The sequence below is a fragment of the Pleurodeles waltl genome, chromosome 1_1 (genome assembly GCF_031143425.1).
Source record: "Pleurodeles waltl isolate 20211129_DDA chromosome 1_1, aPleWal1.hap1.20221129, whole genome shotgun sequence".
NCBI lineage: Eukaryota > Metazoa > Chordata > Amphibia > Caudata > Salamandridae > Pleurodeles > Pleurodeles waltl.
The window spans coordinates 404,414,679-404,441,243 of NC_090436.1; the positions used below are offsets into that span (position 1 = coordinate 404,414,679).

At 45.1% G+C, this 26,565-nt stretch overlaps 1 protein-coding gene across 1 annotated transcript in view; it reads right to left on the minus strand.

Annotated features, from left to right (window-relative positions):
* SV2C (synaptic vesicle glycoprotein 2C) overlaps positions 1-24,715 on the minus strand; it is a 588,766-nt gene extending 564,051 nt beyond the window's left edge. The window contains exon 1 of the mRNA XM_069223649.1: positions 24,210-24,715. The gene's annotated coding sequence lies outside the window, so the exon portion shown is untranslated. The remainder of the gene's footprint in view (positions 1-24,209) is intronic.
* Between the last annotated feature and the right edge of the window lie 1,850 nt (positions 24,716-26,565).

Here is a 26,565-nt window from a genome sequence, read left to right on the forward strand (position 1 = left end):
ATCCATTGATATACTGGGTACAGAATCACAATTCGGAAGGGACGTCCACAACATGCCCCTTCCGAATTGCGACTGCAAATAGATTTACATCAAAGCAATCTTAGAAACAAAGTTGGACTAAATGCTGCTTTCTTGTCCATGTCTGAGAAAAAAACAACAACTTTGAGTGTTTTTTTTGCTGTTTTTTGCTGTGTGCTCCTGCATAGATTCCTTTGGGACTAAGAAAGGAAATGCAACTGTTGGGAACCCTTCGATACCTTTTCCTCGTTTTTTAACTATCTGTTAGAAATTTCAAATTACCAATTTTGGAAACATGGAAACTTTTTGGAAAGTGCCATGCAGATTCGGCAAACGCTATGAACGATCAAAAAAGTATTCATATAGATAAATAAAGGTAACTATTTGTAGTCGCCATTTTGCACTTTATTTTCTATAAAGAAATACGAGCGGACACGGGAGCGAGAGAGAGGTATGTTTCTGCCATCTTAAGCCAGAGAACATTAATGCCATGTCCTAGCAGCATGAAATAAGCAGTTGGTATCAAAGGCCAGCTTTATTAAACGAATAATAGTGTAAATGTATTAGGAGGGGCAATACGATATTCCTATTTCCTGTTCCCAATATTGGAATCATTTATGGATGCCTGCAGGAACAGGGCTGCCAATAAAGTAAATTGAGAACAGTTGCTGCCAATAATGTAGCCTTGACAGACTATCTATGAAAGGAACTCATATAAATCTTCCCCAGATGGGTTAGCGTTTTAAACTAATTGGATCATGTGGTTTTGCTGACAGTGTTTTTCTGCCCTCACACATATTATTAAAACGCTGAAGACAAAAAGAAGAAAGGGAGGCAGAGTGAATACAAAACGTGTTATAAATAGATGCAGAAGATCAAAATGGCTGAAATGTAGGGCTTTTTTTCTGAGTTTATTGGAAAAGAGGGTTTAAATGAGTTGAGATCTACGAATATGTTGTCTTCACAAATTGTAGAGAAATCTCCAGTGCCCATCCGAGTACAGGCCTTCCTTTGTTATACTTGTATAGTAGGATAGCTTAAGAAATACAGCAAGCATGTGCCTGCACGTTTACGGTAGTTATCCCACTTCCCTGGTTTCTCACAGCAAGGCCTCATGCCTTGCCTCCATTTGAGGTTGCAAACCTCTTCACTGTCAGGCACTCAGGTCTTGGTCCCTCTCACAGGCTCTGAATCCTTCCTCTTTGACAGGCTGCAGCCCTTCTCCTTATGCCAGACCCTAGTTTATTCACTTTGCCATCGACAAGCATGCCCACATTTGGGAACAGAAAAGGAGGGAGAGTTAGGAAAAGAACGAGGCAATTGAATTTCCCTGTTAACTTAAATTCAAACAGAAGAATTTTTAAGTTGAAGAAAGCTTGCATAAAGCCATTTTTGTTTAGAAATAAGGAGTTCGCACCCAAATCAGGAGTATTGGAGAATATGTGTTGGCCTTATCAGTCCAACTATTGTTTCTATGAATCTCAGGACTTTGGGCCTGATTTAGATCGGCGGAAGGGAATATCCCGTCACAAACGTGATGGATATCCTGTCCACCATATTATGATCACATTATATTCTATAGGGATCATAATACGGCAGACAAGATAGCTGTCACATTTGTGATGGAGTATTCACCGCCACACAGATCTAAATCAGGCCCTTTATGTCTCTCTCTCTCTCTCAGAGACTCAGAGACTTCTTAAGGCATGGGTAAAGTGGACTTTGCCCCAGGACCCCAGCCTTCAGGAGGCCTCCTGAGAGAGCCAGCTTTGTTCTGCAGGGTCCTGCCCTAATAACCTTTAATAACTCTTAAACAGATTGTTTTAAATACTGTGTTCATTTCATTTATTTTTAATGTGGGTGATGAATGAGACTATATTACAGACATTTTGCAGAGAAATGTGTTCGTTTTGTGCAACATCCATAACAAAGTTTCTTTTAGATCAAATCAGGACCTCACATATGAGAAATGGAAGGGCGTCACAGAAATTATTTGCAGTAATATTAGTGCACTGCTCCTGAGTTACAATATGGAAAACATATCAATATCCCTGAATATTGGATGTACACACATTTCAAATTTGGCCTGTGCACTGTCAGGTTTGGCCAAAATCCTGAACTATTCCACGATGTTATTCTTGGGCCACCTCATTTATTTGTTGTCGCAGTTTCTCCAGAATAACAATTCTCAAACCTCTCAGAATATTGCCTCCTTGACTCATGGACAGTTCATCTATGACATTCTGAAACTTCTGGTATTCGTTGTCACTGGCTAGAGGTAAATTGTGCTAGTTCCGGGACTGATGTGTAATAATGTCTTTCAGTTTTAACATGTCAATATCTTGACTCATGGCATTGATAAATTGCTCTGATATGGCAGCTGGTGTGTTTGATTTCACAATGAAGTTTATGCAGGCTTCAACTGTCTTGGAAGGGGTACAAGGGCACTGTATATGCACTCTGAAGAAGTCAGCAGGGTTTTGAGCTTTCCCTGGGCGATGCGCAATTGTGTACTTGTAATTTTTGCAAATGCAAGGAGGCACCTTGGCTTTTAGATTGCCAAAGATGGTCAACAATGCTTGATGATCTGTCACAAGCATAAAAGGCTTTCCGTATAAAAACACGTGGAAATGTTCACAAGCTCCTACCACTGCTAAGCTTTCTTTTTCAGGTTGTGAATAAGCACATTCAGTTTGGGACAAACATTTGCTTGCATAGCCCATAAGACGTCTTTGAACAATTGGGTGTCTCCTGTGCTATGCAAGGATTGCACCTAACCTGACTGGGGTAGTGTTAACAACAACTTCTGTATGGAGCTTTGGATCAAAATATGCCATTTCAGTAGCATTTTTCATAGCTTGGTTGATTGTCTTAAAGCTTTGCTCGCATTCACATTACCAATGAAATGAAACATTCTTTTTCGTTAAATCTCTCGATGTAGCATTCACGGTGGCAAAGTCTTGTATGTATCTGGAACAGTAGCTGACCATGCTGAGGAATGAAAGTAACATGGAAACATCTTGTGTGGGACTTGCAGTTGACAATGCTTTCAATGTAGCGGGGTTAGGTGTCACACCCCCATCAGAAAGGATATGGCCAAATAATTTTAGATTTGTTTTATTGAATTCACATTTCGCTTGCATCAACTAGCAAGTGACACACCTGCATGAGAGCTGTATTGTACTCCATATGTGTAGCTCGGAAAACTAATAGGTCATCACTGTAGTTAAAACATTCATGACAGGCTGTATGATATGTCGAATGACATCCTGAAAAATCTCTGCAGCTGATGTCACACCAAAGCATAGGGCCAGAATACGAGTATGGCGGTTCTAGGATCACCATATTTGCAGTGGCGGTCTGACTGTCACATGCTTGGTGATCCAATCACCAGATTAGAATGCTGACAGCCGGACCGGCACAAGCCCGCCACCACTGACAGGATCATGGATTACGTATGGATGATACTGCCAGGATCATGGATTACACATCATGGATGGACCCTGCCATGAAAAGCTAGGTGGAATGGCAAGGAAGAGGCCCTAAACAGGGCCCCTGGGTGGGTCTGCTCATTGTGGCAGCAGTGTGGCTGGGTGCACATATTGTGCACTGTTGGTGCCCACTGTGTGCCATGCACAGCCTTGTGCATGGCACACAGTGAGACCGAGGTATTACTGGCACTGCACTGTGGCAGCATGTTTCCCAGGCCCACTTAATGGGCCGAAGCATGCTACTGCAGTGTCACCGCAGCAGCGCCACACCAGCAAAACACCGCCTACCGTATCATGAACCATGATACGGCCTGGTGGTGTTTTGCTGTCAGACGCTGCTGCTGCCAGCAGCGCCGTATCTCGTCTCCTGCCGGAGGACTCCCTGCAAGCAGGCAAGTCGGGTTCTCCAACAGGAGAGGGGGTGGGGGCGTTGTGTGCGTGTGTGGGGGTGTGTGTGTCTGTTTTTGTATGCATGCATGCAGGTGTGAGTTGCGCGGAATGCATGCGTGAATGAATTAATGTGAGTCTACGTGTATGTTGTGTGTTGTGAATGCATGTGTGCTACAATGTATGTTAGTGTGTGTTGTGGGGTGTGGGTATGTATGTGTGTATGAGTGTGTATGTGTGTGCGTGTGGGTGTGTGGATGTCGGAGGGGTCGGGAGAGGAAGGGGGAGGACTCTGGGCAGGAGAGACCCCTATCAGTGCCAGGGAAGGATAGTGCCTACCGCCATGGTTTTCGGGGTGGTAGATATGCCACCAAAACCATGGCGGTAGGTAGGTTCATAATCCCGAGGGTAGGATTGTGACAGCTGCCTGGCTGGAGACCGAAGTCTCCAGCCCGGAGGCTGTTACCACCCTGGCAGACAGAGTGGTACATTGGCAGTTTGGCTTGAGCCAAACCGCCAATGTCATAATTTGGGAAAAGTAACCGGTAGCCTGTTGGCAGTACCTTTCCCCAAATTACCGCCTTCCGCCAGAGTCGTAATGACCCCCTTAGTCTTTTATATCGAAATGGACCAACATATGCAGAAAAGGTTATAATGTACCTGCAATTCTCCTCGAGTTCCAACTGATGATATCCAAGGCGAGAGAAGACTTCAAGATGTCATTCACTTTCAATTGCCTTGTTTGCTTGATGCAGATCCACACAGATGTGTACATCTCCTTCACTGTGCTTTCTGGGTACTATCACTATGGGAGAAACCCATGACATTGGACCAGTAGAACTCTCAATGGCAGTATGGTATTTTCCTGCACATGCTGCTATCCAACATGCTCACATTTTTCTGTGGTAAACATCAACACTGCACAATCATCAGTATCGACCTTGCTTGGTATCAATTTATCTAAGTTGGTGTTGTCACTTGATCTTGTGGGTTTGCATCGTATGTTGCTTCTGGAACATTCGGGCAGGCATTTTTCTTCTCACCGTGATGCATTTACGTTTTTCTTCACCTTGCAAACCATTACAAAATGGTTCTCCTTCCTACAGGATTTACAAATCTGTCCATTTACCTTTGTGTGAAAATGACAATCCACACCTGAACACACAACATTTTGTCCATGGTGACATCACCTTGTGTCCTTCACCATTGTGTTTCTGCCTGGCATCCATCACTTAACTCTGAGACGTATTGCTTCCTCATCATTAAAATAATTTAACTTACAGTGTTTAATGAGCGTATCCAGTCTCTCAACAATTTAGCCTATGGTTTCACCAACTCTCTGTTGTTCTTGACTGAAAATGTACCTTTCATAATCTACATTCAGTATTGTATTGAACTTGAGATTCAAGGCTTATTTAATAAGACTTTGTCAGCTCGCAGCATTTTCTGTATGGTTTCTTTTCCACCTTCACTAGCAATATTCTTGAGGTATATGATAATCCTCTTGCTATCTATTTCTTATTGCACATCAATGAAATCATCAAATCTCTCTATCCGAGCAGTCAATCTGTTGCAAATATTCTGCTTTTTGGCTGTATGAATGGTGGTTTCAGGAGGATCGCAGCACCATAACTGTTTATGGGATTGGCTGACACTAAGGATGGAGTTTTCTCTGACTCCGCTTGATGGTTTTGGTTAAAGTGTTCATGCACACCTTCTCTGAGGCCTTTTGCCATGCTGGCCTCTGGGTCATCTTTGATAACTGCGGGAAACCTGGCCTCTTTCTTGGTCTCCATTGAAGAATAGCATTTGATTCCTCCGATCAGCTCTTTAGGCATGGACGGCTTCGTAAGCACAACCCTGGGCACTTCTCCTTGGGCTAATTCCCAGTGCTGCGGTATGATTGCTCTCTTCAATCAGATCTGGTAAGCAGATGATAATTTCTTGTGTCTGGATCGCTTTGCTTTTAGTCGTCTCTTTATACTATCTAGCACCTGGTTGATCATTGCCTCGCAGCGCTTCTGACTTCAGTGTTATCTTGCAATTTGTTGTCGCTATTTGCTACTCTTTTAAAACATGGCTGCATACGCCTTTAGCGTTATCATGCCATATGATGTTAAGCTTTAGAATGCCTAGTAGCGCAGTACCTCTCTTTATGGCTTCACCAGCAGGTTCTTAGCCAACAATATGTTGATGTCTCAGTAAAGTTTTCTTTATCTTCGAATGCTTCACACCTGCTGGAGTTGCGCTTTGCCTCCACATACTCCAAATATCGACTCTGCGCTGTGACGGAGGCATTCGTGGCACGGACGAGCAGTTTGCATAAACCATGGCAAACTCTCTGGAAGAGCACGGTCAATCTTTAAGTTACTCATCATCAATTGTAGCGTCTTCCCCAGCCCCGGTACCCACCAATAACTAGGCCACAGATGGAGCTGTATATTACATGCCTTTATTCATCTGTGTGTAACCGCAAACTCAACATTCAAAGCCTGCATTCACTTCACCACATTCTAACACTTACGTCACAGTTCCACGGAGTCCTTCAGGAACCAAGAGGGTTCCATCATTCATAACTCACACAAACTACATCCATCGGGCAGCAGAACTTCTCGTTCCATCTGGCCTTGGTTCCTCTCTTTTTTATTAGGCCCAAGGTCTGTTCTCCTGCTATCTCTCTCTCTCTCTCTCTCTCTTGCTCTCTCTTTCTCTATCTCTCGCACACACAAGAACTTCTTTTTTCAACCTCACTCTTTGTTTGCAAGGTCTCCTCCTATGGGCTCTGCCTCAAGACTATTACCCCAATTATTTACTAGTAACCTTCATTATTGTAAGTTCAGGTCTTCCTCATCGCAGTCCTTGCTGGGTTAGAGATCATCTTTGAACACAGAAATGGTTTCAATAACAAAGCAGGAATAAGAAAACTACTAATATGGCTGACTTCCTCTTCCTATCCAATATCAGAAACAGGAAGTCATCATAATAAACCCCCAGTTAGCAAATTCAACCCCATTTTCTGGTTGACCTCATGTTGGAAAATGGGTTTTTGGTTGAAGTGGATGGAAATGCTCCTCAAGCAACAACCACAACCCCTGCCAGGGTGTACCACAAAAAGTCACTAGATTAACCTGTGCTTAACCTTTGGGTAGCTAGGCAGAAAAGCAGTAAAGCAGTAAAGCTCTAAGGCGAGCAAGACGGGGCAAAGTCACAAGCTATGGCTGACTGCAATGGAAAGCGGTTCCGAGGCACGCAGTGGATTGGGTCCGGTCTCTGCTTACCTTCGAACTTAGAAGAATTTTTAGAGATAATGTCTGAGACTGTACAAATCAGCTGAGGAAGTCATTTGGTGGTCTCTGAGGAGGAGGGTTGGTTGTTGAGGAGCCACTGGAAATCGAAAATCTCAAGCAAGACAAAGCTGCTTGCTGTAGCCAACAAGGGCTTCATGAGGCTGGATACCCTTCCAAAAAGGAGACACTAAACAGGGTCTGCTGCCATGGAGAATGTTGCGGGAGAAGCCACAAAGTTAGGTCAACCGGTGATGCACTTTGGGCAGGTTAGTGAGCAGGAAAGTCCCAGTCTCCTGCTAGCTCTCTGACCACTTTTTAGTGGAAAATGTCACAAGTTTTGTTTTTTGGCTCTTTGGGCGCTTTCAATGATCCAGGACTGATAAGGAACCACTTGAAGGGCAGGCCTCACTTCAGGGTCCAGGTATGGGTTCAAAGCTGTTGGAGTTTTTTGTGTCCTTGTATGTCAGATCAGGAGACCAATCAATTAGCCCTTGGAGTCACTATGGTAGTCCTGGGCTCAAGCAGCAAGGAAGGCTTCAAGCAGCAGGGTAATCCTCTGAGAATATAAGGCAGGCTTCAAGCAGCAGGGCAGTCCTCTCATAGCAGTACGGCAGTCATCTGAGGTAAGCAGGCCTAAAGCCGCTGGGCAGTCCTCTGGCAGCAGCAGGGCAGTCATCTGAGGTAAGCAGGCTTCAAGGAGTGGGGCAGTCTTCTGAAGTGTAAGGCAGTCCTTCTGGGATCCTCCACAGGTCCAAGGGTGAACTGAAGAGTTGGTCTGAGGGTCCAATAGTTATACCTGTTTGAAGTGAGAGAAACATCTAGACCCCCCCCCATCTGGTTATTGAACATTCCTCCCTTCCCCAGGCTCCAAAAGGTCTAGAGTGAAAACAGACTGGTGTCAAGCTTTTTGTGAGTGTGCTGAAGGCAGCCCCTTTGAAATGTAAGTGGGGCACAGCCCCTTCCACCCTGGTAGGATAGCCAATCCTGCCAGCACCTGGTCCCCTGTTGTCTCACTATCTGGGAGGAATGCACAAAGGCCGGCTGCCAGCTTTTCACAGTCATGTGGCCCAGGACACAGGCTGCAGGCACCACATGGTTAGGGAAAAAAATGTAAACTTTCTAAATGTGCCATTTTCAGAATTGTAACTTAAAATCTGACTTTATCCTTAAAGATGATTTAAAATTATAATACTTTTGCGACCAAACATGATACTTCTACCTTTCCCAATCAAAAGTTAGAACTAAATGAATGTAATAAGGCAACCCAATGTTATGCTACGGGAGAGGTCGCCTTAAAAAAATGTAAAACTAATTGAGAGTTTTTAACTACCAGGACATGTAAAACTTAAAATGTCCTTCTTTGTAATTACCTGCCTTACGATGCCTACCTTAGGGGTTTGCTTATATGTATTAAAAATGGAATTTTAGCCCTGGCAAAAGACTGAGGACCTCATTTCAACTTTGGCGGTCGGACGAGGCCGACCGCCAAGGCTGAACCGCCAGTCGGCCGCCCATGTGGCCAGAAACCCACCAGCCGCATTTGGACCTCCCCGCTGGGCCGGTGGGCAGAAACAGATAAAATAAATAAATAAAATTAATTTCAGCAGGGGAGTGTTCAGTGCCCCGGGGCCCGTGTGCTGCCTGTACTGCTCTTTAGAAGCTACTACTTCTCGACTGAAATCTGAGCAGGGTAGAACATCAACCCCCAAAGCATGAAAATCATCTATGTGACTGAGGACCAGCCTGGCAATACCAGCAATGTGAACTCAACTTTATCTTTGTCATCAAATTAATTTTTAATAAAATTTAAATTCATTGATGTTAAATTTGTAATACAAATGTAGGAAAAGTAACTTTTAGAAAGTTTTTTTTTCCTACCTGAAGCTTCCAGAGACTAATTTGCATTACCCTGCCAGCAGCTGATCAGCTATTGCTTGGCCTTAATGAAGAGTGAAAGCTGCTCCCGGGGCAGAACAATGGCTAATCCCTGGTGACAGGATGGTCTGGGTTGGTTCATGTGATTCCTTTCAGCTCAAAAAGACCAGTTGGGGAGATCCTAGGACTTTCATTAACTTTATAAAGGCATAGGTGAGGCTTGCTCATTCAAACTTAAGTGTAAGGAGAGACCTTGGAAGGGAAAACCCTTCAATACCCGGACACATGCTAGTCAGCCTGGTTCTGTCCCAATTTGAGAGGAAGCTGGTCCCAGAACTAGTTTGGCGTAGCTTAGGAGGAGGGGACTGTACATTTCCCAAAACACATCCCCTGAAATGCTCACAAACTCCCTCCAAAGGCAGAAAGGTGGTGTCATTTTGAATTTCCCTTGGAAAGGTGTAATGTGGGATACTTTTCAGTAAGGCAAACAGGATGTGCATCAAGCTTTGGGAGGCTTGCCCCTGAGAACTTTTCTCCCATTGGTTAGGGAGTGTGCAAGAGTCATCCCCACTGGCTAGTGTAACCTACAAAGGTGGCATCTCACCCACAGCTCCTCAGAACACTTTCTGGACATATGGAAGCTTAGAGGAATACTGGATATGCTCTCCGTGACCTGTGTGGAGACCTGAAGGGCTGGACGTGCCCCCACGTGTTCCCAGGACTGAAAAGTGGACTCCAAGGGCCTGATTTATGAAAAGTTAGCACCGCCTTTGCCTCATTTTTTGACGCAAAAGCAACGTAAACTTACCAAATATAATTATATTATAATACAGAAACTTTAGATAAATAGATAATGGTTCAAAAGCACAGCCTTTGTGTCACATTTTGATGCAAAAGCGGTATAAACTTACAAAATATAATCATATTTTGTAAGTTTATGCCGCTTTTGTGTCAAAAAATGACGCAAAGGCGGCACTAACTTTTCATAAATCAGCCCACAAGTGTCAGCTGGCTGACCTCTTGTGTGCTGCAAAAACAAACTGCATGAGGCCTTTGTCCTGAAGTAACCAGTTGACTAGTAACAACTGGACCTGGACTGAACTCTACAGGTTGCCAATACTACAGTAAGTATTGGTCCCTATGTGCAGTCCTTGAGTTCCTGGAAGTCTAGAAAGTGACCCAGAGTAGATGCTCTAGAAACCCTGAGAAGCTGAAACTTAGAAAATGCTTGGACTTCCAAGACTACTGGAGTATCAGTGGGACTTCTAGGCAAGGGTTTCCAATTTTGATGCAACTTCATCAGATACAGCTTCAGGCTTGCCCCGCTGGAGGTTTATGAGCTCCACAAATAGGGATAAGTAAAACCTTTGACCAGGATGACCCTGTTTGGTGAATTTGAACTGTGCTTCATTGCGGTTGGCCTGAAATCATGCCTAGGTTCCAGAATAGGTCGTGCATAGACTATCATTGGTGCTAATTGCTTTTCTGAGCTATTATTGTGTCTTAAATCTTTATACATTCATATGTCCCATTCCTCTTATTGGATTTTTGCTGGTTTGGTGTAATTTGTAAAATATTAATTTACGCTATTCTTCTAATTCAGTTTGGGATGTTTAATTGTTTTGTGTTGTGACTTTATTGCTGTTTTGGTACACCACACATACTTTACACATTGCTCTAAGTGAATTAAGCCTGTCTGCTCTGTGCCATAGCTACCGGGGGTTGAGGACAGGTTAATTTATTGACTTTTGGGGTTCATCTGGGGTTCATCCTTACAAGTTAGTGTTATTCCTTGAGGTGGGCAATTCCCAACTCAAAAAAACAATCCACTTTTCTACAATACCCAAGCAGTAAACACAACCAGAAAATACATTTATTTCAGAATGCAATGCAAGCCATGACAATTTTAATCAAGGTGCCAGAATTCAGGAATAATGACAAAACTGCATCACAATTGCTTTGCCAAAGCCCTTTCCCAACCTGAAGGTAATAATGAGTCGTAAAATTGTGAGGGGAGGACCAAGTGGCTGCCATACAAATGTCTTTCACCTATGCCCCTTTCAATATAGCCCAGGAAGCCGACACACCTCTGATTGACCTGGCAGGCACAGCACACGGAGGAGACTCATCCTTTTTGTTATAACCTAACAGGATTGTCAGTTTAAAGCATCTACTCGGAGAAGCGGACTATGGTCTTAAGCCAAGACCAAATGTCCTGAAAGTCATGAACAGAGTCTGAACCTTCCTAAAAGAAGTTCTTGAACATAAATAGATAGGTCTCTGCGTGTATCCAAGATGTGAAGTCTTTCCTCTGGACAAGAAAGAGCTGCAAAAAAAGATGTGAATAATAATATCCCGGGCCACATGAAAATCATTAAGAATTTTCTGAATAAATAATGGATCTGGTCTCAGAATGACCTTGCCTGAAAGAAATTGAAGAAAAGTATCACAATATAATGGGCCTATTCCAATTGCCCTATTCCTTTCCCTCAGCATATAGTTTCTAAAAATAGCATCTTAAAATACAGAAACTTTAGATAAATAGATAATGGTTCAAAAGAATATCCTGGCTAAAGTTAAATCCCTGGAATACACCAGGGAATGAATTACTGGCCGTACTAGGGAAAAACTCAGATGAATTCTAGAAAATATGGTGTCTTGTTCCCTTATATTTCCTTTTCTGAATGCTGTAATTGCCACTCACTGGTGATGCAAGGTTGATACCCACACCCCTAATACAAATCCATCTTTAAAAAAATCAAAGATCCTTTATGGATATCATGCTGGTCGGTTTAAAGATTTAGAAGAACACCAGGAAGCAAACAACTTCCAATGTCTAGCATAAGGTTTGGGAATGACTGGACATCTGTTTTCTTGAATGGACAAGGTTACATCTTCTGAGCAACCTACAGCCTGTAGATTCAGACAAGGGCCACCCCCCAGATGAAGGTGGGCTAACACAGACTTGTCTAAAACTGCTCTCAATGGGGGAAATAGGTCTAAAATAATCATCCAGTTGGTGGTTCTCGACAATCGTGGTAGGAGTGAAAACCAGTTCCCTCTAACCAGTATTTCTGTATAATCTGCTATTATTTTCTGAAGGACCCTTGCAGTTAGCTGAATCAGGGTAAAGGCATAAAGACAACTTTGGGGGCAAGAAATGAAGAAAACATCTACTGCCCTTGATTTTGGGGTTGGAGAGAACCTGTTGAGAAGTTGAGTGATCTCGTTGGAAGCAAAGAGATCCAATAAGGAGACCTGAACTTCTCCCTTATCTGTTAAAATACCCTGGAATGAAGTACAAGGTGATGGGAATGTGTGGCTCAGGTAGTTTGCAAGCAAATTCTCCTTCCTCTGAAGATATACAGCAGATAAACTAAATGGATGACCCAATACCCAAATGCAGATATGGTGAGTCAGGATCACTAGGTATGAAGACCCTGTTTTCCATGGTGATCGATAAAGGCCATGACCACCTGATTGTCCATCCAGTTTAGGGCTGCCTGACTGAGGAGATCTAGGGAAAAATGCTCAAGAGACAGTCTAACTGCATTCAATTCCTTACAATTTGAGGATTTTAAAACGAACTGAGGGCTCCACTTGCCCTGGTGTCCCCTGGAGTGGCCCACAGCGTCTTCCACTGGCATCTGTTGTGATCACCTTTAGGGAGTGATAAAAGGGAAACCACAGGTTAGAGATTCTGCTTGAATCCTCCATTGGAGATCCAGACACAAATGCAGTCCTGAGACCGCAGAGCCCAGTGACTCCGGAAGAGAAGAACTAGAGGGTAGAAATGTGCCCGAACCTAAGGGACTACAACTAGGGCTGAAGACATATCCCCTGAAACCTTAATCAATCTCTTGCTGAGGCTTGAGGTAATGCTAACAGAATTCTTAGGAGTGACTGCAGCTTGATTCTCCTCTGGTTGGGTAAGAAAATCTCTCCTGAAGATTTGTCGAGTATGACACCAATGAACTGGATAGCTCTATGAGGATTCGGGTTGGACTACTTCCTTTGTGAATGTTTGTAAAAATATTTTTTTAAGAGCAGGCGGTAGTCCCACAGACCACTGCCTACTCTTAAAAAATGAAAAGAAAACTTTTTATTTTTATTTTTTAAACACATCCCGTTTAGCTTTAAGGGAAACGTGCTGCATTTAAAAAAAAAAAAGAAGAAGAAGATTGCTTGATTAAAAGGCATTCAAAAACACTGTGGTCTGCTGAGCCCAGCAGGCCACCCACCATCCCTGTGATGGATGTGATTCCTAATGAGTCGCATATTGTGACCTGCCTCTTTAATGTTCATGATGTAGGTGTATTTGTGACCCATTAGTAATTGTTAATGAAACTCAGAGGAGTTTTTTTGATTTCCTAATTGCGATTCAACGAGAATTGCAATTAGGAAAGTGGTATTCCCAAAGTTGGTACATCTGGCCCTCAGTATCTTACAAAGAAAATTAGAAGCAATAAGACAATCATCAAGATAATACTCTGTTACCTTCAGAATGAATGATGCACACCACTTGTGCAAGCAACTTCATGAAAACTCTTAGAGCTGAAGACAGACTAAATGGGTGGACTTTGAACTGGAAGTGACTGTCGTTCATACAAAAGCAGAGGTACCTCTGAGACTCTGCGTGCACTGGCATAAGCAAGAAGATAAATGTCAACTGTATTGATGAGAAGAAATTGTCCTTCTTTAGAAGAAGTAGGATTGAGCCCAGAGTAATCATTTTGAATGTCATATAGGATATGAAATTGTTGATTTCCTGGAGGTCCAAGACTGTTGCTTTCTGCACCAAGAAAATTATGGAACAACAGCCCTTTGATACTGGTAGTGGGATAACATAGATTTTCAACAGCCTGGTGGGAAGAAAATCTGGATGTATTAAAGGCACAGAAGATAAGATTATGCAATCTCCTTTCATTGCTCCTACTGACAGCAGCAACTAAAAAAAAACTATACTAAATCTGAAAGAATTCCAATAACACCCTGGAACAAGCAGCCACCTGCACCTTTTTGAGGTGTGAACAAGATTTCTTCTTTAAATTCATATGTTGTGTGGAGACACTGTAAACGTTATTCTCTGAGCAGTCTTCTGACAACCATGCCGCCAAGAACTCCTCTGGCAACTTCATATTATGACATCACTTGCAATATCTCATTAATATGAAATAAAAATAAGCGTCTATTGCACTATTCAAAGATTTAAAGTAACAGCTTTTAAATATTGATTCATTTGCTCAATCTTCTGAACCTAGAGTATACTTTAAATTTCTACCCACCACAAATGCCTTTGAAATTGATGCTCCTCATACTGAATGTGCCCCAAAACTACTTACATCAATATCTGCATTGCGCATGACCTTCTTAACTCATCTTGCTAGAGTTGCATTACAGAGTGGATTGTGAGGTCTCATATGAAATCAATAGCTGAGAAAAAATCTTCCTCTCAGTGATTCAGTTCTTCTCTCATTCTTTTCAAACATCTTACCACACACAATTGTGCATTCTACTGAAAATATGGATAAAATATAATTCTCTGGTTTGTCCCCGGTTTTCTATTAACAAAACGTGCGTCTTTTGGATTGAAAGCTCTATTAGTCACTTCTAAAGATTTATTATCTGAAGTTATTCTAAAGGAACCTAAACATAGCAACATAATTTCTATTAGTGTTGTTTCAAATCTAAACCAACATTGTCTCCTCATCTTTCTGAAGCCCTGAATATAATGATGACATCCCATAATGAAGAATATTTTGCAACAACCCTCATACTATGCATGACATTTTTAACTATCAAATCTTGTCCCACAGACATTCACCAAAAAGTGTTCCACTCTCATTGCCGATTTATACAGATTCACTGTTTTAAAAGATAAGCTTTACTCAAAAAATTCTATCAGCTAATTCACAATACTTACTATACAACTTGAAATGGAATCAAATTATTTTTGTAAACACCAACAAACCAATTTTCTCCCAGCCTGTCTATATGATGATCTCATTCCAGGAGCCCAGGTTTCTTAAATTACTCTGAAACCCTCTGCCAAAAGTCCTGGCCTCTCCAACTGTCTCTTGCAATTCTCCAAGCCATCCGAGCTAGATATCCATGCACTATTAACTTGTGATGCTCTCCTTGAGGACCTGGTAACAGTCCCTCAGACAAAGCAAGAATCAATGGAAAGTCGACCAACATCTCTAACATCCCCAGAAACCATGCTTGTGATCTCAACATTGGAGTCACAACCACAAGTCTCCTTGTGTCTGCGTGCTTGAACTTGTAATCTTGCGGTGATAGCAAACGGAGTAAATGCATAAGACATTAGTCTCCCTCTGTCTGGAAGAAATGCACATGTTTCTTGATCTGGCCTCCAACTGAAAAGTTTGGGGAGCTGACTATTTGCCTTGTTCATAAATAAATATATTCAAAAGGGGCCCATGCCCCCTGAATCATAAGCAATACCGGCATAGTATCCAACTGCTTGCACCTGGAAAACTCCTTGAAAACCAATCAGTCATCTGTTTACACCCCTGGAATATGTTCCACTATGACAGTTATCCCCCAGCTTAACCAACCAAATCAACCAAAACTGCCAAACCATTTTGATGATATTGCTGTCTGGGCCTTTGAACACGGTCTCCCTATCTTTTTCACATAATGCACTGCAGAAACATTGTCCATGCGTAACATCACACATCTCATTTTGACCTCTGTAAAACACCAAACTGCAAAATAAGTTGCCAACAACTCCAAACAATTGATATGCAAGTTCTTCTCTTGATCTGTTCAAAGACCACCCACTCATAAAATTTCACATCTCTCACCCCATCTTTCCAACTCACATCTGACTCTATTCCAGTCTCCTCTCTGAATATTGCTGATACCACCATTCCAACTCCTATTTTTCTTCTGCATTCCACTATAACTTTTGAGAATAATTTCAGCCCATCCTGACATACCTCATTTTCAATCTCTGCAGAGCTCAATAATGTAGAGGTCCTGGAAAAACGGTCTGAAGACAACAAACCCCAAATCCTCGCCAGCATTCTCAAAGTGACATCTTTCATCTCCCAGAACCTTTTTATTTCCTTCCTTAATTTCCTTTCCATGTCCATCATGAAACCTAGAAACTGAGTTTTCTCACTCAACTCCAAACAGGATTTCTTCCAGGTTAATCACAAAGCCTAAATACTCCTGCAGCCCTTTTGCTAAATATGAAAGTTTAATCAAACACCCCCTTTGCTTGAGCCTTAATAAGAATTTTGTCCAGTTTTATATTGTTAATCTGACACCCCTTGTTCTTAACCACAAAATCACTGGTCGTAAACCCTTGGTAAAGCACCAAGGGGCTGAAGACAGACCAAATGGTAGACTACTAAACTTCCAAAGGACTCCCTTTCAACAGAATTGCATGTATTTTTGGTGCAGACTCCAAAATGGAACTGTAAGATAAACATTTGTGAGGGCCAATCTTGTCATCCAATCATTTGCTCTTAATATATTCCTTAAAAGATGTATTCCTTCCATCTTGAAATGACGGCATATCACCCAATTGTTCGGTTCTTTTAGGTTTATGACTGAGCACATTCCTTTCTCCTTTTTCCCCACAAATAATATGTTTTTATGAAGCCTATTAATTAATCTTTTACCTCTGCAACTGTCCCTTTCAAAAATAATTATTCTACTTACTCTCCAACAACAATCTTTCTTCTCCTGAGAACTGAATCCCACTTAGGGTACACTCTTGTCTCGGTTCCTTCAGAACTCTATTCTGTACCCCTGAAACATCTGCAGATCCCATGAATCTGGTGTCATTTTTTGCAATTTTCCATACATTTAGGCTAGTCTGCCACCCAAAGCTTTTAGGGATGTCTAAATAGCCTCTTCTTACCAAAAGGTGATCCCCTCTGTCACCTCTCACCTCTAGTTTATCTTCCATATGATCGTTGTAGATGCCGGAAGATTCCCTGCAAAGAACTGAGGCTATAATAGTTGAAACCATTACCATACACAGAACTACCTCTGTAGGACAAGAAGCCCTTGCGCACGCCCAGTCCTTGGCTGGGGAACTGACCCCTTGTTCTCCAGGCCCTTGCAAAACTCTGTCATTGAAAACTATTTTGAAGACGTACTGTGATTTTTGTAAGGAATGCAAGAAACTTACATATTAGCCCATTTCCTTTATGAAATCATCATCAAACAAACATCCTTGAGACGTTGGACCGTCTGTTTCCATCTCAAAGGGGTTCACAAGCTTAGGGCCAGACTTACAAGGCCCTAGAGCCTCCTTGCACCACACTAGTGTCATTTGTTTTCGCTAATGTGGCTCAAGGAGGCAATTTGCACTGCACTATATTTACAAAGTGGCGTAATGCATGCCACAATATGCCTGCACCAGGCATAATGCATTCAAGGGGGGGCATTTCAGGATTAGGAGGTCCACAAAAATGGCACATTGAAATGTACAAGATTTCACTGCGCCATTGTTGGCATCATTTTTAACGCCTACTGAAAGCAGACATTAAAATGACTCACCCGTTTTATTCAATGGGCCTGCTTGCACTTTGCTGCACTGGCATCAACATTTTTGATGGTTGTGAAGCAAAGATCCACAATAGCATCAAATATTTTGACGCTATTGGCCTAACATGCGCCATGACGTGCCGTTTTGTAAATACAGCGCATCCATGGTGTCGTTATGTGGGGCGATGCAAGAAAACTGGCACATCAGCACTGATGGGCCAGTTTCTTGTAAATATGCCCCTTCGTTTTTGAAGCTTTTTCATCCTCACCAGGTGCTTTAATATCTTTCATCCCCTCGAGATCCAAGTCAAAAACGTGAAGAGCACGAAAATTCAATTCATGGATCTTCTAATGCTTTTCTCTCTTCTTAGTGGATCACCTCCACTAAAAAAGTGGTCCTTCTCTTTATGAGTACCTTCTGAGCCTTTTCCTTGCTCACCTCTAGTGTCTTGATTTTCATCCGTTATTACATTTACATCTGTTTCCATTATTTTAATATTGATGAAATTATATTTGAATCTCTTTTCCGCTTAATCTATGTGAACAACCCTCAACATCCTCAACCTGGGCTCCAGGGTGCCAGTGGCCACCGTCAACTGAGTCACCTGTTGTTAAAGTTGTCGTACTCTTGTCTGAAGAGAGGCAATGTCAGACTCTGCATGATCTACTCTGTCCGCCACTTTGCACAAAACCGCCTGAAGCAGATTCACTTTGATGGAGACTCCTGCAATTTAGCCCTCGAGCGCCACCCTGGACCCCTGTATGTCCTCCATGAGAGTGGCTCAAGAGTCGCCGCAAGTAGCAAAATGTGTTGAAGGAACCCGCAGGCATAGGTGGATCACTTCCCCGTGACACTACCAAATTACGGGTACAAGAGGAATCAAAGCTCCATGGCTCTGGGAAGGGCATCAGGGTCCGGGGAAACATCCATGTGGATGGATTCAAGCTCTGCATCTGTCTGAGGTCAGTGTCCTCACAAAAGAGAGGCCTCATTTGTGGTGGTCAAGTCAAGAAGTCCCCCAGTTTGCACAGGCCCTCCTCCACCAGGGCATCAGGAGCGGTGATGCAGTAAGTAAGGCCCAGAGGAGGGGGAATCCAGACTGCCTCCACTCTAAGGTGTCCCAGTCAGCAGGATGAGGTGGTTCAATTGTCCCAGGGGAGGGCTTATCTCTCCATGGTCCAGGGGCCGTAAGACCAGGCCGGCAGTTCACAGCAGGATCAGCAAGAAGCAGGTCAGGAGGCCGATGGGTGCTTTTCTCTCATTGCAGACCCGACAGTACCTGCAACCGGACCCCAACACATAACCAGCCCAGTCAAAGGCAGCCCTGAGTCCACGTAGCCTGGGGTCCGCAGGGCAGCCAAAGTGTTGTCACATGGCGAGCGAAGTGCGCTCCCAGTCGCTATGCAGGGAAGGACAGCAGGCCCAGGAGGACCCACGCTGGGCGAGAGATTTCTCTCTGCATATCACCTAGGTGGCCCAGTTGTGGTTGGTCCAGCGGCAGCTGCAGCAGACTCTAATCCAAGCGATCGGGCAGCGCGTCTGCGATTGGGTGCTAGAAGGTCGTCTGCTCTGGAGGAAGCTTCAGGAGCCTAATGCACCGCCTATGTGGGCCTCAGCCCATGCGGCCGCATCCTGAGCAGCAAGCCGTGTTCTCTATCCCCGCAAGGACTGTTTTGGAGCATTGAAACCACCCCATGAATCCTTACCGGTAGGTGGGGGAGACAGCAGGTGAAGCAGGATTGGACAAGCTGCAATGCTTGTCTGTAGGAGCAGGATGTTGCAGGATTAAGTGGCATAGGGGCGGAGCTCTTTAGAGATGCATCTCGGTGGCCATCTTTGTCGGCCATGCCCTAGATGCAGAGATTTACATATGGGCTGTCTCTCTCAAATCAGGGGCGGCCCCTCTTCCCCCGCTTTACCAGCAACAGTGGGAGGGAAGTTCTTAATGGACCACGTCTGTATGCAGTTGGGCAGACAAAGTCTCATAATTAATGTGAAAGGGTGGGTGGGTAAGTGAGTGAAAGGATGGATGGATGGATATGTGAGAGAAAGGAAGGATGGATGTGTAAGGCTGGATAGATGGGTGAGTGAGTAAAAGGGTGGGTGGAGAGATGTCCACCGTAAGTAAAAGGATGGAGGAAAGGATGTATGAGTAAAAGAATGGATGGGTGAAACAGTGGATCGATGAGTGAAAGGATTGATGCCTGAGTGAAAGTGTGGATGGATGGATGGATGAATGGAAGATTGATGGCTGTGTGGAAGTATAGATGGATTGCTGAGTGACAGGATGGATGGATAAATGAAAGAGTTGGTGGATGGATAAGAGAACGGGTGGATGGATGAATGAGTGAATGGGGGTTGGAGTGGAAGGATGGATGGATGATAGTTTTGATGGATAGGTTTGGAGATCATGGATAGGTCTGAAAAGGGACACTGTGATCCGCCTGTTTAGTAGCTACAGTAGGGGTGAAGTCCTTTATGGGCCTCTTCTGTCCACAACTCAGGTTGCAAAGGCTCATAATCAATGTGCCAGGTTAGGTGGGAGAGTAAAAGGATGGATGAATTAGTGAGTGAAAGGATAGGTGGGGGAGTGGAAGGGTGGATGTATAGATGGATGAATGAATGGGTGAAAGGATTGGTGTAAGGATGGATGAGTGAAAGAAAGGATGGGAGAGCGAAAGGTTTGGTGGATGAGCAGATGGATGGATTGAGTGAAAGGGTGAAGGGGTAGATGGCTGAGTGAGTGAAAGAGTGGATGGCTGAGTGAAATGGATCAATGGATAAGTGGATGGGTGGAAAGGTGGATAGATGAGTGAAAGGACGGATGACTGAGTGAAAGGATGGGTCGGTGAGTGAAAGGGAAGATGGGTGGATGGATGAATGGAGCAAAATGGTGGGTGGGTGAGCGAAAGGTTGGAAGGATGAGAGAAAGGGTGGATGGAGGAATGGATGCCTGAAAGGGATGGATGGACGGGTTTGATGGATAGGTTTGGAGATTAATAGGTTTGATCTGGATTGGTAGATGTCTGGATGGACGGATGGAACTGTGAAAGACTGAATAATGGATGAAAAATGAATGGATGGCTGGATGTGAAGGTGAAAAGATGGCTATTAGTGGGTGGATGGAAGGATGAATGGAGCGATACTTGGTTGGAAAACACAACAGAGCTCTTCTGAGACTGGTTATAATGAATTATTTTGCTTGCTTGGTGCCATTGAAGTTTTGGTTCAAAGTAAGGAAATACCTTTAGTTTTCTGGCTACTTCCTTGTCTCAAATACACATTAGATAGATGATAGGTGCAAGTCTCACAGATACCAAAGATAATGGCGCTGGACCGTACTTCGCACTACGACGTGGTCACGTCTTAACCCCGTCTGAGGGGACGTGGGGAACGCTATCAATCAGCGGGGCTCCCCTGACGCACGCGGCTTTTCGTAATGAGATTTCCCTTCCCCTGCCAGTCTGCATTCTCCTCGGTCTGTTAGCCCACACAGAGTTGTCAAATGACAGCTCCAGAATGACTCAGCCCCCCTGCTCCGGCGGCTTTCTCATATTGTGGCCGAATAAGCAGATTTTCCCGGGTTCTGCAGCATGCTCTCTCTGCCTGCTCGTTTTCTGCCAAGTACAGCGGGTGGCGGCGGCAGAAGTTCCCTGCTTGCCGCAGCCAGGCCGAGCTGCGGCAAACGGGGAACTTACTGCAACCCTGGGTTTGAACTTGGCAGCCACAGAGTTAAGAGCGCACTGCAGGCCCGGGAGCTGTCTGGTCACTGGCAGCCAGTGCCAGTGTTCACACGAGCTCTGTACCATTTCAGGAGGGCACCATAAAGCAAGTGAGAGCAAACACCAATTTCTCGATGCTCAACCTTGTGTAACCACCCCCATCTCGCCCCTCCCCCTTCGACAAAACCAGCAGCGTGGAGACATGAAAAGAGGGACAGTCACACAGGTCCCCAACCAAAGATTCACGCCCCTTGCTTACAACACATTGACCGAGGTGACAGATGCTGCTCTGTGCAAAAACAATGGGCATCATCCATCCCCCATCGTCGCCCTCAGAAAAGGCCCAAACGCCTTCCTTTTCGGCCCTTAGATTATTATTCGCAATATCCATCAAGAGACAGAAAACAGAGACAGGAACTGTGGCTCGTAAAGCCTTGAGCCGCTTGTGGTCACAGAGTGCAGGACACAAGTGACTGAATAAAAGCTTGAAACTTTGTACACAGCTCATTTTTAGATATTTTATATAAACATATTTGAGAAGGCTGTTCATTGGTGTCAGCTTCTCTAAGGCTGACCCTTGATATTTGTAAGAGTGCGTTTTAACTTAATCATCATAAGAATGAAAATACTTAAGAAGAAACTACCACTTCTCAGCAGATAGAAGGACGAGCACATGAAATCTGGTCGGCGTGCCATTATCAGTTATGCGGCCTTTAAAGGGGCGGTCTTCCCCTCGCCCCCATACTGTCCCTAAAAGAAGTAACTGCGTTATCGACAGACTTCGAAATAGAGCGGTACTACTGCTGGCAGGGAGGAGGTCCCACACTGTGGTATACACGAAATGTTTCAATGCTTTAGATACCATCAGCGGGACCAACATAAATAAATGAAATTCAGATATTATCATGTCTTCTTATGATAAATACAAGATTTGATGCGTGTGCTCCACTTTGTCTGTTCAAGATAGAACAGACAGAGGTCAGACCAACTTCTTGCCACCCCAATACTCATGGTTATGGTCAGTCACTGAATCCACTTGGTATTTTGCTGTCTCAAAGAGATGCCATTCTTGAGGGTATGCGTTTATTTTATTCAGACTCCTTTAAACGGCTTTTTCTACAGAAAACGGGCTTGAAGAATAACTCAAAAATGTGAATTGCATTCTCAGACGAGGATGGTAAAAAGGAAAAATTACATTCGCCTCCACCCAAATCTTTATTTCTTTAAATCAAGTTCCTGAATATTTTCAATTGGGAAAACACGTCCCCAACTCGCTTTATCATTAGAAATCGTCTTTTTTATTTTCAGAACACCGTATGTGGTCCAGACAGGACCCTTGCAGTGTGAGGATGGACCACCCACCCGGGAATGGTTTCGGGCTGCTTTCAATGTGCTAAAATGTGTGGTGTGATCTGCGTAAAGTTCACAACTCCTTTGTTTTACATGCCCCGTCGCAACCCCAGTCCTTAACATCGCACCTGCTTTGCTGGTATCTTCTTTTCCAACCATCACTTCAAGCTAAATTCCGTGTGTCATGTGTGGTCCTAGCCTCACTACGTACGTACACAATGGAAGTCGCCACTGCTTTGTACGGGTGAGCTCCCGGGGCCACAGGCTTGTGCAGACAGGCCTATGTCTTGCCGCGGTGTAGCGCCCCAGGGCAATCCCTGGCAGCTCCGTGACGTCAGGCGGAGCCCGGGTGACCTAGTGCCGGTGATCACCCACCCCTCCCCCCATTTTCTTCACGTAAGGTGCCCCGGGGCGGTCCTCATCCTGTATCTCCAGCGCGCGCACCCTGTGCTGATGCCGGCTCTGTCCCCTTCTCTCCCAGGCGCCCTTGACAGACACGGTTACTGTCTCGTTGGACGGGGGACACGCCGTGTGATCCTCTGTCACGACACAGTGTCACAGGCACGGGGCGGCTCAGAGTTGCAAACTGCGCTCCCGGCTCATAGGGCTTTATGTGCAGAGAATGGAGGTTTAAGCGTAGAGAGACGCCCTGGTGTAGGTAAAAGTGACACCTGCATACGAGGTGAAAGAGTCTGGGTAGGAACGAGGTAAAAGAAACTGCTCGGAATGGGGTACATACACCCAAGTGAGCGGTAAAGCAGGCGCACGGAATGAAATAACAAAGCATGGGTAAATGAGACAGGCCGGCGACCGGTGACAGCATGAGGAGAAAAGACACATCTAAGTACGGAGTAAAAGGAATACCTAGGTACGGGGCAAACCAAAGTGACAAAACGGACAACCAGTAAGGAGTAAAGGACAAAGCAACACCTTTGAGGAGTTAAATCTGACAGGTCGGTGTGTAGTAAAATTTAGCTAGCTGAGGAGTAAAACAGACAATTCGGTACGAGTTTAAATGACATCCTAATAATGTTTTAAGGTGACGTTAGGCATGCGGTAAGATAACCTCGCCAAGGGAAACCCCACAGCCAGCAGAGACAGCAGACCCGCGGGTGCAGCAGCAGCCACGGATGAAGAGTTCCACGGCTAGCGAAGAGGTGGATAATGCGGTGAAACAAATACAAAGTACGGAGGGGTGAAATGGAGGATGCGAGGGGCAATGAGATAAGGGACAGCAAGTGGTAAACCAGGTGCGAGGCCAGTAAGGGGGTTAAAAGATAAGAAGTCGACAAAAGGGTAAATCAGAAACGAGGCGAGTGAGGGCTTAACACATAGGGGAAAAGTATGAGGGGTAGATGTGGTGAAAGAAACAGTTAACGTACTGTAGACAGCGGCTGTTAGATAAAGTAGTTGTAAGGTGAAGCAGGCGAGGTGGATTGCTAAGGATGCCACGGGTGGTCAGCAGCCTGCCCGTGCCGGGCGCCCCCTCCTCCGCCCTACCTCTTGCATTGTTCTCCTCAGAGCTGGCGCTGGCAGCCTCTCCCCGCCTTACCTTCAGTGCAGCCCGTGCAGTCTCCTCTGCAGTAGTCGCCCGGCTCCTCCTCAGTCCCATGCGCTCCCGGCTGCTCTCCTGCCACCCCCTGCGTGTGTTCCCTCTGCCCCCGCAGCCTCAGGCGCCCCCCAGGCCGGTCCCCTCTCTCTCGGTGCCGCAGAGGTGTGCGCTCCCTTCTCCCGTCTGCGGGCTGCTCCTCAGTGAGGTGTCAGGAGGGGGCGCGGGCGATCAATAGCCGGGACGGGAGTGGGAGTGAGCACCCTGCAGCTGGTGGCAGGGTCCGGGCAGGAGGAGCAGCTGCAGGGGTGTGGTGCGCCGCTCACACCGCACACTGCAGCAGCAGCACTCCCTGGGACAAGCAAGTCACCGGGGGGGCTGCAGCGTGGAGGCTAAAGCGGGCACGGCGGAGCCGCACGAAAACACCCACTGGGGACTATGGGAACAGAGCGCGATCAGAGAAAATACTACAAACACGTGAGAACCTTTGCCAGGAAACACGCTGCCTCTCTCGGTCTCCTCCCCACGGACAATTATCACACGCTAAATAATACGCACTTTAGAGAAAGCCTGTCCAACGAGACGAGCTGTGTTTTCTCGAGTGTCACCACACGCGTTCCATTTCTTCTCGTTTTATGCACTGCAGACTTTGTCCCATTCCGATTTCTTTTATTCCTGGAGTTTACGCTTAGACAGTCTATCACGCATAGACTTTCCACCGTTTAAAAGCGCCTTTTAGTTAATCCCTAATCTATTCGAGATGTATTTGGGCAGAGTTTTAGCAAAGGCCTGTATTACTGGAGACTGCAGAAAGTGGAGTGACCAGCAATGGTGGAACTACCAAAAGCAAGCAGTTCTTAACCACCTTTCAAATGCATTTTAGTTACTAGAAATTAAGGCACCAGTCCATTTCTTAGAGGAGTGTCGTAGCCAGTACTACACAGATTCTGAGGCCACGGTGCAGGCGAGACGTGTTATCACAATTGTCGTTGAGAGCCATCTCCTGAGTAGACATCGAGGTGAGTGAGTGGACCTCTGGGATGACGCTGCACATATGATAAGGTCATTTCATATTATGCTAGGATATCACTATCTATACGTCCAATGCTGCCCAATGAGGGGACCCGCGGAGAGAGAGACGCAGTCTAGTCTCTCCGCGGGTTGATTCGGGACGGGGGAAGTGGCGCGCAAGGCGCCCGATAGGACAGGAGGTAAGTGGGGGCGGGGTTCTAGTGTAGGTTTATAAGGGGGGTGGAGGGTGGGGTCGGCCCTTTTGCGCGCCGACTAGGAGGGAAGAAGGTTTATTTTAGGTACCACCCACCCACCCAGCTAGGAAGACAGGGGGAGGAAGTTTTTTTTTAGTTAGGTATATTAGTTATGTCAGGTAGGGGGGGTCAACAGTCATTTAGGACAGGTGAGTGTAAAGAGGTAGCAGGAGATGGGGGAGGGTGGAGAGCCAGGTGCGGGCTTGTCCACCCTTCCAGGGGGAAAACAAGGAGGTGAAGCATCAGAGCGGGGAGGGGTAGGCTATAGGCAAGGAAGGCATGGGCGGAATAAGGCAGCACATACGGCAGGAAAATTGAAGGAAAACATTTGAGGACAAAATGAAGGAGAGGGAGTTTTGTAAAAGTTAAAGTCTGCTTTAAAAGATATACAGTTAAAGGTTTTAAAGTATTGTTTGTGTTTAAATCCTGTTCTAATAAAATGACCTTTTACACCAACAAGAGCGTCACGTATGTATGTCCCGATGAGGGGACCCGCGGAGAGAGAGACGCAGTCTAGTCTCTCCGCGGGTTGATTCGGGACGGGGGAAGTGGCGCGCAAGGCGCCCGATAGGACAGGAGGTAAGTGGGGGCGGGGTTCTAGTGTAGGTTTATAAGGGGGGTGGAGGGTGGGGTCGGCCCTTTTGCGCGCCGACTAGGAGGGAAGAAGGTTTATTTTAGGTACCACCCACCCACCCAGCTAGGAAGACAGGGGGAGGAAGTTTTTTTTTAGTTAGGTATATTAGTTATGTCAGGTAGGGGGGGGTCAACAGTCATTTAGGACAGGTGAGTGTAAAGAGGTAGCAGGAGATGGGGGAGGGTGGAGAGCCAGGTGCGGGCTTGTCCACCCTTCCAGGGGGAAAACAAGGAGGTGAAGCATCAGAGCGGGGAGGGGTAGGCTATAGGCAAGGAAGGCATGGGCGGAATAAGGGAGCACATACGGCAGGAAAATTGAAGGAAAACATTTGAGGACAAAATGAAGGAGAGGGAGTTTTGTAAAAGTTAAAGTCTGCTTTAAAAGATATACAGTTAAAGGTTTTAAAGTATTGTTTGTGTTTAAATCCTGTTCTAATAAAATGACCTTTTACACCAACAAG